The sequence below is a fragment of the Lynx rufus genome, unplaced genomic scaffold, assembly GCF_022079265.1.
Source record: "Lynx rufus isolate CCGP_SWC_20201006 ecotype Redwood Valley unplaced genomic scaffold, mLynRuf1.p SCAF_13, whole genome shotgun sequence".
NCBI classification, from domain to species: Eukaryota; Metazoa; Chordata; class Mammalia; order Carnivora; family Felidae; genus Lynx; species Lynx rufus.
This window is the reverse complement of record NW_025814827.1, coordinates 67,859,927-67,872,383: the sequence shown is the minus strand read 5'-3', so window position 1 is coordinate 67,872,383 and position 12,457 is coordinate 67,859,927. Positions and strand designations below refer to the sequence as shown.

The 12,457-nt window shown below is 35.6% G+C and overlaps 1 pseudogene; it reads left to right on the top strand.

The window, feature by feature from the left end:
* LOC124508327 (tigger transposable element-derived protein 1-like) overlaps window positions 1-11,387 on the top strand; it is a 41,385-nt pseudogene extending 29,998 nt beyond the window's left edge.
* The last annotated feature ends 1,070 nt before the right edge of the window (window positions 11,388-12,457 follow it).

Genomic DNA, 12,457 nt, shown 5'->3' with positions numbered 1-12,457 from the left:
TCTCATTGTATTGTTGGATTTGGTTTGCTAATATTTTCTTGAGGAGATATTCATCAGAGATATTGGATTGTAGTTCTCCCTTGGTTGTGTCTTTATCTGACTTTGGTAGCAGGGTAATGCTGGCCTTGTAGAATGAATTTGAAAGCTTTCTTTCTTTTCTATATTTTGGAACAGTTTGAGAAGAATAGGTATTAAATCTTCTTTATTAAATGTTTGATAAGATTCTCCTGTGAACTCATCTGGTCTTGAACTTTTGATTGATTGTTTTTTCCTTACTGATTTGGTTTTTGTTGTTGTTGTTTGTTTTTGCTGGTAATCAGTCTGTACAAATTTTCTATGTCTATCTAATTCAGCTTTGGGAGATTATATGTTTCTAGAAATTTATCCATTTCTTCTAGGTTATCCAATTTGCTGGTATATAATTTTTCAAATATTCTCTTATAACACTTTGCATTTCTTGGATATCACTTGTTTTTTCTTCTCTTTAATTTCTGATTTTGAGTCTTTTTTTTTAATTCTGGCTAAAGGCTAATCATTTTTCTTGATTTCTTCAAAGAAATACCTCCTGGTTTCACTGATCTGTTCTAGTTTTTTAAGTGTTTATTTCATTTATTTTTGCTTTAATGTTTATTTTCTTCTTTCTACCAGTTTGGGGTTTTGTTTGATCTTCTTTTCGTTTCTTTTTTTTTAATATTTATTTATTTTTGAGAGAGAGCTGGAGAGGGTCTAAAAGAGAAGGGGACAGAGGATCCAAAGCAGGCTCTGCACTGGCAGCAGAGAGCCCAAAATGGGACTTGATCTCACAAACAGTGAGATCATGACCTAATCCAAAAAGGGTAGCTTAACCAACTGAGCCACCCAGGCACTTGTGTTCTTTCTCTAACTTCTTTAGTAATAAGATTAGGTTGTTTATTTGATATTTTTCTGCTTCTTGAGGTAGGCCTGTATTGCTGTACACTTCTTAGAACAACTTTTGCTGCATCCTAAAGATTTTGGACCATTGTGTTTTCATTTTCATTTGCCTCCATGTATTTCTTTATTTGCTCTTTCTTGAATGACCCATTCATTGCTTAGTAGCATGTTATTTAACTTCCATGTATTTTTCTTCCTTCTAGATTTTTTTTTCTTTTGGTCGATTTCTAGCTTAATAGCCTTGTCAGAAAAGATGCATGGTAGGAATTCAATCTTTTTTTAATTTGTTGAGACTTGTTTTGTGGCCTAATATGTTATCTATTTTGGAGAATGTTTCATGTGCACCCGAAAAGAATGTATATTTTTGCTGTTTTAGGATGGAATGCTCTAAATATATCTGTTAAATCCATCTGGTCCAATGTGTCATTCAAAGCCACTGTTTCCTTGTTGATTTTCTGTTTGGATGATCTATTCACTTATATAAATGAGGTGTTAAAGTCCCTACTATTATTGTATTACTATTGATTACTTTCTTTATTTGTTTGTTATTGGCTGCTTTATGTGTCTGAGTGCTTCCACCTTTGGTGCATGAATATTTATAATTTTTATATCTTTTTGTTAGATTGTATCCTTTTGACTATGTAGTGTCTTTCTTTGAATCTTATTAAAGTCTTTGTTTTAAGGTCTATTTTGTCTAGGTAAGTATTGTTATCCTGGCTTTTTTTAAACTTCAATTTGCATGATAAATGCTCTTCCATCCCTTCATTTTCAATCTGCATGTGTCTTTATGTCTAAAGGTAGATTTTTGTAGGCAGCATATAGAGAGGATTTACTTTTTTTTTTATTCTATCACCCTACGTCTTTCAAATGGTGCACTTAGTCTATTTATAGTCAAAGTAATTGTTGATACTATGTATTTATTACCATTTTGTTACTTGTTTTATGATTGTTTTTATAGTTTTCTTATTGCTCTTGGCTCTCACGGTTTGCTGGATTTCTTTAGTGATATACTTGGATTCCTTTCTCCTTATTATATATTGCCAGTTTTAAATTTGAGGTTTCAGTTAAGTATATGTGTGACATATTATGCATTTAGCAGTCTATATTAAGTTGACAGTTGCTTAAGTTTAAATCCATTCTTTAATTCCCTCCGCCGGTCCACATTTTAGGTATATGGTATAATACTTTACATCCTTTTATTTTGTGAATCCCTTGACTGATTTTATTTTTTTTTTAATTTTTTTTCAACGTTTATTTATTTTTGGGACAGAGAGAGACAGAGCATGAACGGGGGAGGGGCAGAGAGAGAGGGAGACACAGAATAGGAAACAGGCTCCAGGCTCTGAGCCATCAGCCCAGAGCCAGACGCGGGGCTCGAACTCACGGACCGCGAGATCGTGACCTGGCTGAAGTCGGACGCTTAACCGACTGCGCCACCCAGGTGCCCCATCCCTTGACTGATTTTAATGGATATACTTAATTTTACTTCTGTTGTGCTCCTCACTTTTCTTATTCCTATTTATGGTCTTTGCTTTCCTCTTAAAGAGTCCTCTTTAGCATTTCTTGCAGGCCTGATTTAGTGGTCATGAATTCCTTTTTGATTCTCTGAGAAGCATTTTATCTCTCTTCTATTTTGAGTGATAGACTTGCTGCACAGAATATTCTTAGCTGCAGGTTTTTTCTCTCAGCATTTTGAATTAATCATGTGACTTCCTCTGGCCTGCAAAGTTTCTTCTGAAAAATCAGCTGATCGCTTTGTGAGGTTTCCCTTGTATGTAACTGTTTTTTCCTGTGGCTTTTAAAATTCTGTCTTTGTCACTAATTCTTACCATTTTAATTACTATGTTCTTTGGTGTGGGCCTCCTTGGTTTAATTTTCTGGGGTCTCTCTGTGCCTCCTGGATCTAGATTTGTTTCCTTCTCCAGACTCAGGAAGTTTTCAGCTATTATTTCTTCACATCAATTTTATGCCCCCCTTTTTTTTCTCTTTTCTCCTTCTGTGATTCCTATCATGCAAATGTTATTATTCTTGGTGATATTGCTGAGCTCTCTAAGTCTACTTTCATTTATTATTTTTTTTCTAACTCTCTAGTTCATCTCAATTCCTTACATTACTTGGTCCTCCATGTCCCTGATCCATCTTCTGTTTCCTCTAGTCTACTACTTATTCCCTCTAGAGTATTTCTAATTTTATTTATTGAATCCTTCATGTCTGATTAGCTCTCTTTTATGTTTTCTATCTCTTTGTTGAGGGTCTCCCTGAACTCCACTTTACTCAAGTAGTGAGTATCTTTATGACCATTACTTTAAATTCTCTATCAGGCATATTACTTATCTCCATTTTGTTTAGATCTCTTGCTGAGCTTTTGTCCTGTTCTTTCATTTGGGAAATATTTATGATCTCTTCATTTTGTCTAACTCTGTATCTGTTTCTATGTTTAGGAAAGTCAGCTACATCTCCTGCTCTTGAGAGTAGTGCCTTTGAAGAAGGTCCTGTGGTGTCCTATAGTGCAACATTATCTGTTCACCAGAACCTGGCACTTCAGGTGTGTTTCCCAAGTGTGTTGCATGTGCCCTACCCTTGTGGTTGGGTCATGTTTGCTTTTAATGTAGTTGTCTACAATGGTTCTCTGTGCCTGTTGAGGGCAGGGTTTGGTCCTTATGTTGTTAGTGGTCAGTCTGGAGTTGCCTTGGGCTTGAGTTGAGGCAGACTAGGTGTTTGCCAGTAATGCAACAGAACTGAACTACAGGACACTTTCCCTACATTGTCCCTTGAGAAGCTTTAATTGAATTATGGAGCCTGCAGTCAGCCTAGATGTCTGCCCCCAGCCTACTGTTGGGGCAGCAGTTGGACTGCTGTATGTGGTTATCTTCCCCTCTCTCCAAGGCAGGAGTCACTTTGGAGTGGTGCTGGTCCCTGTTAGGGCTTCTTGCATACTATCAGGCTTGTGACACCACTTTGGATGGGCTGTGGCCAATGGCATATTGGAAATTGGGAGCATTTGCAGGAGAATGTGGGGGCAGGACATGTACCGTTTCAAAGTCTGTGCTGGTCAGCTGAAAGAGAGGAACTACAGATTCCTGGGAAAACTGCCCAGGCTTGGATCAACCATGGGAGAACATGGGGGTGGGGAACACTGTTAGTAAGCTAGGTGGAGAGTGTTCATGCTGAGTTCATCCTATAAGGGTCTATGTAAGTAGGCTGCGGGACATGGGAGGGAAATGGTACCCCCCAGCTGTTTTATTCTTGGAGAAGCCCCCAGTGATCCCTGCCCCTCCAGCACATGCTCTGAGATTAGTAAATATACTTTCTTCTTGTATATCCCAGGCATTTTTCAAACCGCTCTTCTATGTTGTATCTCAGTGGGGCTATTTCTTGTGCTGTCTTTTTAAAGGCAGGGACTGCCCTCCTGGGCCCAGTGGTTTTTAAAGTTCCAGGTGTTAAACCCTACTGATTGTTGGGCTCCTCTGGTTTTCAAAGCAAAACATCATGGGAATTCATCTCTGTGCAGGTCCCCTGTGCTGAAGTGCCTGTCTTGGGGCTGTGCTCTTCTCCCCCTTCCACACCTGCTGCACCCCTCCCTACCAGGGACAGTCCCATGGTCCATTTAGGTCCTCCCTGTGTCTCTTCCTTTCCTACCCTTTTGAATGTGGTCTCTTCTATACATTTAGCTGTGCAGAGTCTTTTTTGCAAGTTCCTGAGTTGTTTTATGGGTTATTTACACTGATGTAGGTGTTACTAGTTGTATCCATGGATGAAGTGAGATTAGGATCCTCCCACTTTGGCATGTTTCCCAGAAGACTTAAAATGTTTTAATAGGAAATTTTCCAAATGTCCTTATCTTTGCATGGACTACCTTGATTATATATCTAGTAGAGATATATAGCTGAAAAAGTATCTAAAATTACATTCCACTAATAGCTAGTGGTAGGAAAATGGCATAACTGGAGACATTTTAATATGTGTATTAATATTTATTAAAGTATAATTTTCAATATATTATGAAACATGTCTCTCATACAACACACTCATTTTAAAATGTGTTCAACTAATTAAATAATGGGGGATAATGTGAGGTATACAGTTTAATAAGTAAATGAGTTCTTCATTTACTTATTAGTAAATAATAGTCATACTAGTATATGATTCCTCCATTGGATACAAAACCATTTAAAGTCCAACAAGGCTATAATCTATAACCATTGGGATTACTGGTTCCACCTTACAGGAATCAATTACCTCTTTACTCTGGAAAGCTCTGTAAGTTAGCATGCAGCATTATAATGCCTGGGACTGTAAATCAGTAGCACACAAGGTCATACTAAGTTAATCTCCAAGATAACCCTTGACTTGTTTCTCATTAAATAACAGCTAGAAATACACTTTCCACTTAAATTTCAGATCTGTTTTGACTTTTTATCACCTTATCATCATAAGTAATCTCCAAATATTTTTATTGTTCATAAAAATGTGATTTGTTTATAATTATGTTCATAAATGTGTTTGTGTTCATAAACGTACTCACAAATGTGAATGGGCTGGATTATTTACATAGGTTTTACAAGAATATTCATTAACCATACAAATCTTCCTGAGTTGGCTCTGTACAGGCACACTTCATTTTACTGTACTTCACTTTATGGCCTTCACAGATTTTGAGTTTTTTACAAATTGAAGGTTTGTGGCAAGCTTGCACAGAACAAATCTATAGGCACCTTTTTTTTTTTTTCCAACAGCATTCGCCGTTCATGTCTCTGTGTCACATGTTGGTAACTTTTACAACGTTTCAAAGGTTTTAATATTTATTATCATATTTTTTATAATGGCCTGTGATCAGTGATCTTTGATGTTACTATTGTAAATATTTGGGGGCACCACAAACTGACACCTTTATGAGATGGTAAAATTAATGGATAAACATTGTGTGTGTTTTAATGCTGTACCACCTAGATATTACCCTTCTCTCTTCCTCTCCTTGGGCCTCCCTATTACATGAGACACAATATTGAAGTTAGGCCCATTAAAAACTCTACTATGGCCAAAAAGTGAAAGGAAGAGTGGCAAGTCTCTACTTTAAATCAAAAGCTAGAAACTATTAAGCTTAGTGAGGAAAGCATGCCAAAAAACAAGACAGGCCTAAAGCTAGCCCTCCCATGCCAAATAGTTAGCCAAGTTGTGAATGTAAAGAAAAAGTTTTTGAAGGAAATTAAAAGTACTACTCCCATGAACATGCAAATGATAAGAAAATGAAACTGATGGATTCACGATATGGAAAAAGTTTTAGTGTTCTGGATAGATCAAATGAGCCACAATACTCCCTTAAGCCAAAGCCTAATTCGGAGCAAGGCCCTAACATTCTTTAATTCTATGAAGGCTGAGTAAGGTAAGGAAGCTGCAAAAGAAAAATATGAACCTAGCAGAGTTTGGGTCATGTTGTTTAAAGAAAGAAGCCGTTTCCATAACATAGAAGTGAAAGTGAAGCAGCAAATGCTGATTTGGAGCTACAGCAAGTTATCCAGAAATTTAGCTAGGAGAACTAATGAAGGCGGATATAGTCAAGAACATATTTTCAGTGTAGACAAAACAGCCTTCTATTGGAGTAAGGTGCCACCTAGAACTTTCATAGCTAAAGAAGAGAAGTCAATGCCTGGCTTCAAAGGTTCAAAGGACAGCCTGACTGTATTATTAGGAATCAAAGCAGCTGGCGGCTTTAAGTTGAAGCCAATGTCCACTGACCATACTGAAAATCCTAGGGCCCTTAAGAATTATGTTAAGTCTAGTTTACCTGTGCTCTAAAAATGCAACAAAGCCTGGATGACAGCCAATCTGTTTACAACATGGTTTATTGAATATACTAAACCCACTGTTGAGACATACTGCTCAGGAAGATTCCTTTCAAAATATTACTACTCATTGACATTGCCACCTAACAGCTTGGATGGAAATGTACAATGAAACTAATGTTTTCACACCTGCTAACACAACATCTATTCTGCAGCCCATGGATCAAGGAGTCATATTGACTTTCAAGTCTTATTATTAAGAAATACATTTTGTAAAGCTATATAGTTGCCCTAGAGATCCTCTATCCTCCTCTGATGATTTGGCCAAAGTAAACTGAAAACCTTACAGGAAGGATTCACCATTCTATATATCATTAACAACATTCATAATTCATGGGAAAAGGTCAAAACAGCAACAGTAAAAGGAGTCTGGAAGTAGTTGATTCCAACCCTCATGGATGACTTTAAGAGATTTAAGATTTCAGTGGAGGAAGTAACTGCAGATGTGGTGGAAATAGCAAGAGAACTAGAATTAGAAGTGGAGCCTAAAGACGTGAATGAATTACTGCAATCTCCTGAAAAAGGTTGAACAGGTGAGAAGTTGCTCCTCATAGATGAACAAAGAAAGTGGAGATGGAATCAACTCCTGGTGAAGACACTGTGAAAATTGTGGAAATGACAACAGAGGATTTACAATATGACATAAACTTAGTTGATAAAGCAGGGGCAGTGTTTGAGAGCACTGACTTCAATTTTGAAAGAGGTTCTACTGTGGATAAAATGCTATGAATAGCATCGCATGCTACAGGGAAATTGTTGGCCCATGAAAGGAAGTCAATCAATGCAGCAAACTTCATTGTTGTTTTACTTGAATAAATTGCCACAGTCCCTTCAACCTTCAGCAACCACTGCACTCATTAGTCAGCAGTCATTAATATCCATGCAACACCCTCCACTAGCAAAAGATTACAATTTACTGAAAGCTCAGGTGGTAGTATTATTTAGCAATAAAGTATTTCCAAGTTAAGGTATGTATATTGCTTTTTTAAACAATGCAATTGCATATTTGGTAGACTATGGTATTATTTTAACATAACTTGCATGCGCACTGGGAAACCAAAAAAATTCATGTGATTCACTTTATTGTAATATGTGCTTTATTGTGATGGTCTAGAACCAAACCCACAATATCTCCAAGTTATGACTATAAATCTAGAGCCATTCATTATTGAGCAAAACAAATGCCAGAGAATCAACTTCTGTCTGGAAATTTTTATACTAAACCTCAAATTAGGCTTGGAAAACCTTCTCTTATAAAGCTAGAAAACCAACCTCAAGAAAATTTCTCTGTCAGACTTCATGCACAATCCTCATAAATTTGAGTAAATTTCTCTTTTCTTGAGGGACCCCATTTATGTCCCTTACCTGTCAGGAATTAACCTCTTTTACCACTTGTCAAAATAGGACTCTGCAAATCCAGTAATAAGCCAGAGCTATATTCACATGTTTCCATATGTCACATGACAAAGCATTTCACAAAATCCTTGGTGAGTATGGTCTAGAAGTCCTAGCTCCACATATGAAGTCAACCATTCTTTCTCTTTTTATTTATTTTGAGAGAGAGAAAGAGAGAGGAAGAAGTAGAGCAAGAGTGAGAGAGAAAGCACAAGCAGGGGAGGGGCAGAGAGAGAGGGAGAGAGAGAACCCCAAGCAAGCTTTGTACAGTCAGCACAGAGCCCGACACAGGGCTCAAACTCACAAACGGTGAGATCATGACCTGAGCTGAAACCAATAGTTAAATGCTTAACTGAATGAGCCACCCAGCACCCCATGCTTAATAGTGGGCTTGCCATGCCTAATTAAATAAGAATCATTTTCAAATGTGATGCCTTGGCTACACAATCGATTTGTCCAATTAAACATTAATAAATAGGAAGGCAAGTTTTTATTGAATGCATGAAAATGTCTCTATTTCCCTAAAATGTAAGCAGGCTCAAAAAAGTGTTTGTCTTTAAAGTCTGGGTAAGGGCAAGAGAACAAAGAGGTTCAGTGACAACCATATACATTAAAAATATTTCATTTCAGTTCAAAAAATATAGTCTACTAAATTGAGGGTTACAGATAGTTACTCCTTCACATATCCATCAAAATAGAGAATTAAAATGTTGTCAACAGTATTCCACACAAATTACCATAGTTAAATTTTATTCATCAGTTCTTTAGTCCTGGATAATTAATTCTTATTCTGCTGTATTATAGGTCAGCAATGCACTCTCATGGAGCACATCTGTTTCTGGACTATAAAGAAAACTGGTCCACTGGTACAGTCTAAAAGTTACATAAGTGATGTGGGCTTCAAAGCTGTACACAACAGTCCATTTGAATTATCACTAGTTCAAAGTACTTGATACAATTCTTTCCACAATGCATTGTGATTGTCCTTTTACTGTTTAATTTACAAATTCTAGAAGCAGCTTAAAGCAGAGCCTTCAGGCAACCATCAGAGGGAAGCAAAAACCTGTTAGATAATTATACTAAATGACTGTGGTCAATTTATTACACTCACTAACCATATCAGAATGTGGGAGTAAAATTCTTTTTGAGGTACGGCATATAGCTATTTGCTAAGAATTGGGTCATGTTTCCCAAGAAAGTAAGAACAAGCAATGAAATACAAAGTCATTGATAATTCTCCCAAGTATTTATAGAGTGTACCAACAATGAAATATTTCTATTAATGATATTTTAGCTACACAGTCTTAACTTAGTGTAGTCTAAGCATCTTTTCTGATTTGAAAACTCTTATGCAGGTCTTACAATTGTACTGATCTCATTGAAAATAGGAGCATAACAAACAAATCTATTTCTAGTGTATTTTTTTTATAAAGGAAAGAACATATCTATATGATTTTCCAGAGGCCTTCTGGGAAACATAAAAGACAATTTTAGGTAAAAGTATTTTCCTTATAATTTTTACTTTTTCTAGATGGAAGGCCTGATATTGGGACAGCAAAATCAAAATATTTATCACAAGATATGTGGTCACTAGATTAAGATAAGCACAGGGATACCTGAACAACATAATTTTAAGAAAGCTGAGTTCTTCCACATGTGAGGAAACTTTGTTCTATTTTTAATAATGAAGGGCATGATAAAGTTATCTGAGATAAAATCACTTCAGTGGGCCATGGAAGCACTACTATCTGGGCAGATTGCACAGAAGGTGAAAGATGATCGTTTATCATTTTAACAGTGAGAAAGCCAAATTCCAGTTTGGCATTAATATTCGGCAGTTAATGCTTCACAACATTTCAAAAATAAACACATCAAACTGATCCAATTTTAGCAAAAATATTTGTACAGCCCTTTGTGTCTGTATGGATCTAGTATTTGCAGACATTATAAGCCAAGACAAGTAAAAGTTTCCTTTCTGCATGCCTTACAAACATTTTCATAATATTCATTCACGTTTTGTTTTTCACTCTCTTCTTTTAGTTATGGGATCATCAGACACTTGAAGACTACTCTATTAATATATTGATTTAAAAAGCTACATTTTTCTACTCCCTATTTATGCTTTTCAATAACCATTTTCCCTAGGATAATATGAATTATTCATATTAATTATAACTTTTAACCAAAAGAAAAAATATCATTTAAAACAATGCTCAGCGGTGGTTCATTGAGGAATGGCTATCATACTTAAGTAGCTTAGTAGGCTATCAAAGTTCATGACTGCATATAATACAATTTCCCACTGTTACATGCATTTATTTTATTTCTTTTTAGGGTGGCGAAATGAGGGTCTTCTTTAACATTACCCAAAGGTATAATCTCTTGAAACACGTAAAAATAAAAAGCAAAATGTAGAAGTTTAAAATCACACTTGGTAGTCAATATTTCACTATTCCCAATTACTGAGAAATTAAACAGCTATGCAAATGATATTAATATATTAAATTTATTAAGTATTTACTCACATTTTTATATTACTTAGAATCTTAGAAATAATATTTGAACTGATATACAACAAATATAAAAATATCAGAATTGTGATTCAATCTTGTTGAACACTAATTCACCTTTAAAAAAGATGAGTAGTCTGCTTATGTGATAAATAGACCCCAATAAGACATATAGGAAGTTCAGACTAAAAAGGACTCTATGATAAACTTAAATCTCATAAAAATGAAATGTATTCTTGTGCTATACTTCACAATGAAAAAGCAAAGAGAATACGTAATGTTGCCTTTTCATCTTCTTAGACAAAAATTATTAAACCATCCGATCTGTTCAGAGATTCATTTTAATTATAGTAATCTGAATTCATTAAATGTTCTGAAAAAGCAGTTTTACTGAGAAGAATTTATGTTTTAGTCAAGCATTTTATAATATTAAAAATTCTGTTTCCTTAATTTCTGTCAATTTTGGAAATACTCTATATGTCAATCTGAATATAGCCCATTTAATTGAAATGCTGTAATAATTCAATTTATTAATTCACTCCAGAGTTACCAAATACTTTATATTCACCTAAAGAAAAGAAACGATGGAAGCCTTCACCTCAATGACACAATCAGGGCTATGACTGAGCTTATGGCTTCAGAGCTGCAGCCTCCGCCACAAATAAAAGTTAAATCTGGCCAAGACCCAGAAAACTTCTCTGTTTGCCGGTGTTCACTAAAGTCTTAATTCATTTGAACTCATAAGTAGACAAATCCACAAAAATAAATATAGACTAGATTCTCGGTCATCTTTCATGTGACAGGATTGATCTCCACTATTCACCTACTAGAGATCATCAAATGGTCAACCATCATACTCAGTTTTTACCCATAGTTCCCACCAATGGAAAATAGCTTTTCAGTCTGCATGAATCAGAAACAACAAAAAGACAAACCAAAACCGTAATATAGTAGAAATAACAACAACAGCAAACCTTGCGATTCCCAGAGTCAGCAAAATTAAAAGTTCTGCTGTTACACTCAGATTTTACTCTATTAACCAACCAACCAACCAACCAACCAACCAATCAACAAACAAAAAAAGCTCAAATTTAAAAAGCCGTTTAACTACATACACTGCATACACTTCTCCAGCAAGGTTGTTTACTTGGCTCCATAAGATAGGCCCACTTGCATGTTTCAGTGGATGACCTACAAAAGTACTAAACTCTAATTTTCAAATGGTTCAATTACATGCCTGCCATGTAAATATAAAATGAATACATTTCATATAGATTATTTAATTTTAATTAATAAGAGAAGAAAGAAAGAAGAAAGACAGAAATAAAGCCAGACAGGACAAAGACAGAAAGACAGACAGACAGAAAGATGACAGAATGAAGAAACAAAGAAAGAAATAGCTAAGACGCAGAGATCAAGGTAGAGGTGTAGATATATAATTTAATAAAAAAAAATGTTTGGGAAAGATAACTGGGTTAAATACAACTGTTTTATGTCAAATAGACTGTCAACTGTAAGTTTTGGTAATATTTATTCTACTGGATAGAAGTAATCTGCATCTCTATCTGACAAAATTCTACTAGTTGAGTTGTAACTTACTAAGCCTGGGGCGTTCGATCCACAGTGAACAGTGAATTGCAGCACTAAGTATCTTTATCTAGATAAACTTTGGGTGACCTTTGCCCTTGTATGACATGGTAAGGAGGTGCCACTTACATTTTTTGCCTTCTTTCTAAGTTGATAGTTTTTCTAAAAATGTTTAAATACGTTTCAAATTTTAATGATTGATTTTGTAAA